Raw genomic sequence first — 9,601 nt, 5'->3', positions numbered from 1 at the left:
CTTTTGCATCTCTGCTACAATTTGAACGCACCTCGGCAATAACCTGCGGACGAGAACGGTATGGAAAGGGTTGGTGGTTGTATGTCTTTAACTGTCCTAACAGCACCGATTGCAACCGCTACTTTGTGCATCGGTGGTCTTTGGAGCTCAGGAACGAGGGGGAAAACTCCACATTTTCGCTTGTTTCTGTGAAATAACAGGCTGGTGCTATGATCATGCACGTAAACAATGGAGTAAGACCCGCAGCTGGAGAGAAATGAGGTTATTGTGATCACTGCTGTTTGCCTAAAGGGTGGGGGAGGTGCTTTGTAATCAAATAGCACACTAAACGCCTTCATAAAGGCTGCACCAGTCTTGCCTTTTATGAATGCAGGGTTGGTCGAATGGTGCCTGGTATTTTATTAACATCAGTGCGGGCACGATGATCTCTGTTTTGTAGCTTCAGTGTGAAAGGGAAGTTTGGCCTTGCCTTCCATTGTTTCCGTGTAACCAGGCTTCTGGTATGTTGATAATTATCCAAAGACTGTGGAGTTTCTCAGGAGGCTCGGATCTATTGTTTGTTGGATAATTATGAGGTCAGAGGAATTGTGCCATTTTAAGAAGCTGACTGATTATTGTTGATGCAGGTTTATGAGCCAATGTCCGCACCATTCCTAAAACAAAATCCTAACTGTTCTATTTCTATACAAAATGTTTTAAGTCACTGTTCAAAGTTCACAACTGCTTTGTGTTATCTTGCATAGTGAGGCTCTTGTGATCTACTTCAAGTTTGTTCGGGAAAAGTTGAATAATTTAGTCCTTTCAGAGTAATTACTTCCTTTTAATATAGTTTGCGGAGCACCTTGTGATCTACTTTTCAACCTTTCCCTTCCCATTCAACTCAATAAATAGATTCCCTGTGATGGAAGTGGTCAGTCGAGTTGGAGAGGATTTTGTCTCGGTGCATAATGGGGGGAAAGTGAATTCCCAGCTTGTTGAGGTGGTGACCTTTGCATTTCTGCTGATGCTATTGTTGGAAACTTCAGACAGCAGCAAGATTGGTTGGCGTGGAAGACTATTTTATTTGATTAATTTTATTGCCAGGGAAACGTTTCAAGGAGACATTGAGATGTTAATAAAGATTTAAACAGCAAGGTGCAGAGGCTAATGTTCATAGTCTATTAGTCATGAGAAGAGCATCTAAAGAGTTTTGGAATGAAGATTGGCAAACTGACATGCTTGACAATTCTCCAATCAAATTGGTTTTGCTCTTGTTTCCAACAGCAAGCAAATTGGAAACAGTTTTAATCTCCTTTAAACATCAAGATAACGTGCTCTAATCTGTTTGCCACAATGGCTGTGGATACAGTTCCATTTGATTGGATTGACTGAATGAAGAAAAACATTGCTTGCTGCATGCCTAACCTTATTTTAATCGTTCAGCTAAATGTTCTGATGCAACAGTTTTGTTTAGCAGGCAGTCTGTTCACTTTCAAATCTTGGAGGCAGGTGTCATGGCAACAGAGACGAGACTGGTGTGGTTTCACTACTCTTTATTTCTTCCTTATTTATACCTCAAATAGTCTCCTGGAGAAACTATTTCAATGTGTCTGTTTCTCAAGACAATCGAGAATGTGTGTGTGTGTTGTCTACAAAAGCTGTGCCTGCTGACAATCAGTAAGTCAAACAGAAAAATGTCCAGTATGGTGTTGCTGCTCGCTTGTCTTGATTCTTCCCAGATATAATTGACAAGCAGACTATTCATTCTAGCACAGCCTGCTTTCCTGTTGACTGCTCCAGAGATCATCGAGATTTAAACCTTCACCATACACAGTACATGGCTTGAAAGAAAATGAAATGGTACCTGATACGGACCCATGGTATTAATGTATGCACTAGTGTCTTGTACGTGTTATTTATTTGAATAGTGAAGGCACTTTCTGTTAAACAGGCTGTGAAATATTTATATAGTTGTCCGGTTTAAATTAGGTTGAAGACAAATGTGTCCAGCTGTACTTGTTTGAGTAGCAAGATGCTCAAGGTGTAAAGTAAATCCTCAAGATTTGTAGTCATTGCTTAATTTCTGCAATATGTTTGCAGATTTACCCCTGGCCTGAGTATTCTATTTGATGGCTGCAGTTGTCATATAAAACTTGATCAACTAGATCCGATTAAAACTAATTATTTTTGATACTGTTTTCCTAGGTTTTTTTTACACAGAGAACTACAAATATGTTGTAGAAGTTGCCACTCCCTGCATGAAGGGCTCGGGTAAAATGTAGTATATAATTTGAGTTGTTTAAGCTATTTCTATGTTGTTCATGTTTGTGGTTTAGCTGTTACTAACATGTCTGACTTATGTAGACTTGGCAAGACAATTAACTACCACTAGTAGTTTGCAAAACCCTCCCAATATAGGATTACCTAATAAAGGCTTGTTAGTACCCAGTCGTTCGCTGCTTTCTTTATAAGATTTTATGATTTTGTTTGTTTGGTAAATGAAACAAAATTGGGTATTAATTTAGGATTGGTGAGATATTAAGGATATAACATGCTAACTGGATTAAATGATGTATCTGATATATCTCAATTAATTGATTTAACTGATACATTACAGCACTAGAATGCAGAGAACAACTGGCTTTAGGGTTTTCTTACTGGGAGACCACAGAAAACATGACGTATGACTGAGAGCCCTCATAAGGCCTGTTAATATCCTAGTGAAGAATTTGTCACCTTTTGAAAGTGATGCAGTGAGAAATTTCGCAGCTGAGAATTGCGTTTGATGGATCATTAATGCTAGCAACTATTTTCAGTGGTAGCAGAGCAATAAATAGAAAGGGATTGTACTAACAATGAGTTGCAGGGAGAAACACGTTTTGTGCTGAGTTCTATTGTACTTGTTGTTGGTCCTGCTGACGAATTGAATGGGGACATCCATATACCTTCCTGTTCTTTGTATGTTGCTCTTGTCCGTTACTGTCTGTGGCAAAAGACTGTAAGTGGTAAGCAGTCATTAAAGAGGTAAACAAAGGGCAGATTTGTATGAGTGTGAACAGTTTAAAAAGCTGACTCAAAACTCTCAAGATGAGTTTTGGCTGGTGAATGGTACCACAAACTAGCACGAGTCCCTGCAGAACAAAAAACTCTCCAGTCTACTTAATGCTTTGTAACTTTGAATAGTGTGACCAGAACCCTTTCAAAGTCAGCGAATGAGCTGGTGCCCTTTGACTGCTGAGAACTTTCTGGACGAACTTGTAGTGACCTCCCAAGATCTGTGAGACCAGAATTCCTATTGAATTTTTGCCACTAATGAGCTGAATTCCTAATCTCATTTGTACGGCTGCATGATTCTAAAGCCCACTAAAATTATTTTTTGAATTATATTAATAGGCATTCTTTCAAATGGACCTCAGCCAAAAATTATTACCAGCACTTTCCAAAAGCTGTTTAATATTTGTGCTTTAATATTAACTTTTTCTACAATACAATCATTTTTTACATTCATTTTTGGGATCTGGACATTACAGGAAGGCTGTCAGCATCCACAAAGACTCGTCACGCCCTTTTAATGGACTGTTCAAACTCCTACCTTCCAGCAGACGTTACAAGGCCTTCTACGCCTGCACCTCCAGACTCAGGAACAGCTTCATCCCCAGAGCTATAGCTGCTCTGAACCGGCCCTGCTGAGTGCCCCCCCCCCCCATGAACTGTCTCCCTCGGATGGTCACATCGCACATCGACCCGGCACAGACACATTTGCACTTTAGACTGTTTTACTGTTCTTTTTATAAATCATGTTTCTCGGGGTATCTAAATCTAAATTTTATTAGTTGTTTAAGTTATGACATCGGATGGAAGCTGCATACCAAATCTCGTTGCACATGTGTGCAATGACAATAAAAGATATTATTATTATTATTATTATTATTATTATTACTAGCAAGGTTAGTATTTATTGCTGAAGAGAACACAAAGTACTGGAGTAACCCAACGGGTCAGGTGGGATCTCTGGAGAACATGGGTAGGTGTCGTTTCGGGTCGGAACCCTTCTTAAGACTCTAAGCCGATCCATGTTCTCGAGAGATACTGCCTGAGCCTCTGTGGTAGTCCTGCACTTTGTGCCTTCCTTTGTAAATCAACATGTGGAGTACCTTGTTTCAGCATTTATTGCTGTTCCGTAATGCTCTCTATGTACTTTGATGTACCTACTCTGGCCCCCTCACTCCCCCCACCTCCCATGGCACAGTAATCAGTCACTGAAGCTGACGTCAGAAGATTCACGAGGGTGCACCCTTGGAAAGCGACCGGTCTCGATGATGTACCTGGTTGTGTTCTTTAAACTTGCGCGGTCCAACTGGCTGGAGTTTTTGTGGACATCTTCAACCTCTTCTTACTATGCCCAAGGTCTCCACCTGGTTTAAAAGGACATCCATTGTACCAATGCCCAAGAAGAGTAAAGTGACCTCAATGACTACTGATGATCAGTGACTAACGTTGTGATAATGAAGTGCTTTGAAGTGTAGTTGCATGATGCAAATTAACTCCTGCCTTAGTAGTTTATTTTATTTTAGTTTATTGTCACGTGTACCGAGGTACAGTGAAAAGCTTTTTTATTGCATACTATCCAGTCAGCGGAAAAACTATTCATGATTACAATCAAGCCATCCTTGGTGGACAGATGCAGGGTAAAAGGTAATAATGTATAGTGCAAGATAATGTCTAATAAACACTAATATAGTCTGAAGGCCTCCAACAAGGTAGATGATAGCTCAGGACTGCTCTCTAGTTGTTGATATGATTGTTCAGTTGCTTGATAACAGCTGATTCTGTCCCTGAAACTGTCCCTGATTCTGGAAGTATTCATTTTCACACTTCTGTACCTCATATCTGATGGAAGAGAGAAGAGGGCGAGTCCAGGGCGAGACTTGCCTTGGTTATACTGGTGGCCTTGCCGAGGCAGCGTGAAGTGTAGTTGGAATCAATGGGAGGGAGGTTGGTTTGTGTGATGGTCTGTCTACATACAAAATTCTGTGGAATTTCCTGCGGTTTTGGATGGAGCTGTTCCCAAATTATGCTGTCATGTATCCCGATGAAAATGCTTTCTAAGGCGACCTGGACCCACCATAATTTGCCTATTACTACAACATAGCGAAAGGGGATGCGATCTCGCTGGCTCGCCACTCTGCACTGAACGACTTAGACAATAAGAACGTGTAACATCAACTACCGCTCGGCATTCAACACCATCATCATTCGGTCTGTCGCCAAATACTTTATCAAACCTCTCGGGATGTACAGTAGAGAGCATAGTCATTGGTAGCATCGTGGCCTGATTCGGTAACTCCAATTATGAGGACCACAGGTTGTAGGGAGGATAGACACTGCCCGATCAATCTCGGGTATTGGTCTCCTCACCATTGAAACAATCAACAGGAGGCATTGCCCCCCAAAAAAACGCCAATATCTACAAAGATCCAACACCATGCTGGCCAATCTTTAATTTCCTTCCCTCCGAAAGAAAGTACAAGAGCCTGAAAACCAGGACCATCAGCTTCTTCCCAGCGATCATCACGATCTTGATGAAGGATCTCGACCTGAAACGTCACGCATTCCTTCTCTCCAGAGATGCTGCCTGTCCTGCTGAGTTACTCCAGCATTTTGTGTCTATCAGGTTTTTGAGGTCTGCACAACACTAACCACTGCCTCAGGAAGTATGATCTTCTATGGAATTAGATTTTTTGGTTGCTCTACAGACTTTAGTGTTTGCACTGTTATGGTCTGGTTACCTGGTGTTTCTGATTATTAATTTATTGTTATTGATTATTGTATATTTATTTCTGTGTTATTGCATTAACGGGCTCGTTAAGCTGCAACAATAGTTCCGTGGTGGCATACTTGACAATTAAACACTCTTGACTTGTCTCGTGTCTCCCTTGCTCAGATGTTGTACTGAGTTGTTTTCTGGAATTATTGAATTCCTTTTAGTGGGGGTAGTCCACAGCCTTGTGAGGAAGGGAGTTGAAGGACTGGTGATATACGTCTGAGTTAGGATGGTGTGCAATTTGGAGGGAACCTGCCGGTGCTGTTCCTTACTGCTTTTGTCCTTCTGGGTGATAGAGTTCACAGGTGAGGGAGGTGCTGTCAGGTAGCTTGCTGTGTGACAGCAATGTTTTTACAGATGGTTCGCACTGCAGCCACTGTGCATTGAGGTGGAGGAATGAACATTCGGAATGATGGATCGTGCTTCAGTTAAGCGGGCAGCTTTTATCTGATGTGTGTTGAGATTCTCAATGGTGGTTGATATGGCACACATCCAGGTAATGGGGAGAGATTTCATTGTGTTCCTGCGCTCCTGACTTGTGCCGTGTAGACAGTGGAAAGAGCCTGGAGTGTTGAGAGGGGAGCCCTCTTGCAGAATATCCAGCCTCCCTGTCGTGGTCCAGTGATCATAGTATATATGTGGCATGTCCATTTGAATATGTGATCAACATTAACCCACGGGAATGCCTTCATTTACCATTTTGCTTAGCTCAAACACCCTTATGGATGTATGTCCTAATTGGTTAAAAGAATACATAAATGCAAGTTATTTTTCATTAATCAAAATTGTGGCCGCAGATTTTTGCACCAAAGGTAAGAGAGAGTGAATCATATGGGTCACCTGGGAGGCAAGATGAATGTGTGTTCTTTAAACACAATAGACTTACTGAACTATTGGAACGCAAATACCGTGCGTATAGAACTGAGATATGCCGTTGGCCTTTTAAAAAGGAATTCCTTGCATGAAATTAAAATGGAAAAGGGAGGATTAATCTGAACGCTTCTCAGTATTTAGCAGCTTTGTGGGTGTGTGCGTGTTTGAGTGAGAGAGAGAGTGCGTGCATGTGTGTTTTAATAACAAAGTTCAGAACCATAATTAGGAGATGTGGATGCAGTTAGGGTTCTTGCGGAGGTTTTATGATGAGAATATTGAGCTGCACAAAGCATTTTTTCACACAGTGATAAACCATCATTTACGTAGGCAAAATCTCAAGGACACTTCAGTTATTCTGTTCTCAGATTTGTTAAAACATCCAACCATCACATCTTTCTCCCCCTCCCCCCCTGAGAAAGCCATTTGGTTCTTCAATAGTATGTTCCCATCTCAGGTGTATTACAGCAACCTTAACTCCATTTACATTTATGCACCTTCATTCGGACAATCAACAACAAAAAAATTCGATTCATGTTTTCAAAGGATGTTGTTTCACCCAAAAATAATACAAAAAATTAAAGTGAAAAGCAGCACGACTGGACATGTTTTGCAGGAGTGACAGATGAATGTTTTGTGTTTGCACGCTTCATCAGAATGCTGACTGGTTTGTTTTATCCAGCAGTGCTGACTGACCCGCTGAGCATCTCCCCCATTATCTCTTGCTGTTTAGAGTTAAATTCTCTTGACTAGCAAATCGTTTAGGCTGCTGCTTTATGTGGTTACTTAAATCTTCGACAGTAATCATATGTTAGGCCAGCCTTGCCTCTGCTTGGTGTGTGTATAAATAGCACTTCAGTATCTCCACACCCCCTTCCCTCAATGAAATTAGTTTTTTTGGCTGCAGACTGAGCAACGGATAGCAATCACTGTTCTTTGTTCGAGGTCTTTTTATTGAGGCTAATGACTGGTCTTGTGCCGCTTGGAGATAAATGACATTATCTCTGAGTGGGCTGACAGGAAACAGACATGTTAATAGTGAAGCTGCAGGGAGGATCTTCCCTGCTCCTTGCAAAAGAAAAGCCAGGACCTCTAGTTGTGATCATTAAGACATAATGCATTCCTGCTTTTCCCATGTGGGTCAAGATAATTAGAAGCATAATGGTGTGTTTTCGTATGGATGTCAAACCATAGCAATGACATTCTTAATTCCAATTTATTGTAGTTCATTTTCGGAAAGATTAGTAAGCCACATTTTCCTGTCGGTAGGCTGGACCACTTTGAAAAGGAGATTGCAGGTCAGTTCCTCATCCTCACACTCCCGTTTACACCAAATCGTAAAAATAAATCCACGGAAGAACTTCGGTTGACACCCACTCTCAGTACAACAACCCATTGGAAATATTTGGTCTGGGGAGATTTGAATTATCCTGTGCATTTTTATGAAGCCTTTTTTTAATGATTTTTATGTGATTTACTGACTAACGTGTCCATTTCCATGCTGTGGGAGTTTCTTTTAAACTATTGGTGGAATCTGTCACTTATATGTAGCAGGAGATGACCCTGATGGAAAGAAATTGCAGTTTTAGTTGAACACAGGATCTGAAATGAAGTGAGATAGGAAATCCATCTGTGTAATCAAACCTTGTAGCCAGCTAAGCATAAAGCTCGCCCTTGAGCTTAGATAAACCCTGTCAAACACACATTTTCCAATGCTTATAGAAAACCAAAGGCTGAGAGTATCTGTCAGTATAGAGCTTGAGTCCGTAAGTAAAATAAAAGCTGTCCAGTTCTCAAGTACAGGGATAGTGATCTATTAAAATGTCAAAGCTAACTGTTCACTATCATTTAACTGTATTAAGTTAACATAATACATGATTTATGGTGTTTCAGTTTGTCAATGGTCAAGTTCTATGTTTCCAAAAAAAACATGACAGAATTGCTAGAGGTCTTTCAAATTTAATACTGTGGTAGGCTTTTTTTCTTTTTAAAACAGCCTTTCTTCCACAGTGAGACTTTGTGTAGGGAAGGAAACGCCACAAAAAAGCACTGTGCGTTTGTGCTTTTGACCAGCTGAAATGCACAAATTCTATTTTTAAAGAAACCTCAAATTAAGCTTTGTGAAAAATGTGCCCAAAAAGCATATTCATTAGGTTAAATAGATGCTTGAATCAGCATTTTAATTCAGCAGCTTGGAACATTAACTGGGACGAGATCTTCAAATTGGATAACCTTTGTTAGTGAAGAACAGAAGACCAGGCCAAGCGATAATTTGCCACTAAAGGGTATTAAAGGAGAAGGACAGCAGTAATACCAAAGGCTGCTTTGTGCCTGTGATGGTTTTTAGTACAGTGTGTCTGTTGCTTTTTTTCCTTTAATCCAAACTAAATGGTCTTGGCAAGTTGAACAAAGCCTTTGCATTTGAATGAAGGGTTGTAAAACTATTCAGACATTAATGCATGGATTAAACGTGGATTGGCTGACAATAGGGCTGTTTGTATCATTTTTGAGAGCTGAAAGCAAATTCGTGAGGGGAGGGGTGATGCATTTCTCCAGGGTCACATGTCAGGATTGCTGTTTCATTTGTGTGTTGAGAGGGAGATGTGAATTATATCTTTTTTTTTAACCAAATTGTAACTATTTGTTTTGACTAAATTGTGTGCACTTTGTTTTGGCACTGGATACTTTTTAAATGTTGATTTAGAAATAGAATATTTGTCCTCTGCCAAAAATCCAGTAATTAAATTAAAGAAGCTACGTTGGTGAGGAGAAACAGAAGGCTTAGAATATGCTTCAGGTAGGTATTCATTTAACCACACCAAATTGGTAATGTGCAGATAAAAATAATACCTTTTTGGCTACTTGAAAAAGGATTGCAGGTACTTCATGTCCCTTAGTAACCAGAAATTTGAATCTTTATTACTCTTT

The 9,601-nt window shown here is 40.4% G+C and overlaps 1 protein-coding gene across 8 annotated transcripts in view; it reads left to right on the top strand.

Annotated features, from left to right (window-relative positions):
* Positions 1-9,601, top strand: part of znf608 (zinc finger protein 608) — a 99,379-nt gene that overhangs the window by 3,589 nt on the left and 86,189 nt on the right. The window lies entirely within an intron of this gene.

This window comes from Leucoraja erinacea, chromosome 3 (assembly GCF_028641065.1).
Source record: "Leucoraja erinacea ecotype New England chromosome 3, Leri_hhj_1, whole genome shotgun sequence".
Taxonomy (NCBI): Eukaryota; Metazoa; Chordata; class Chondrichthyes; order Rajiformes; family Rajidae; genus Leucoraja; species Leucoraja erinaceus.
Note: the sequence above shows the minus strand (reverse complement) of the source record. Positions and strands in the feature narration are given on the sequence as shown.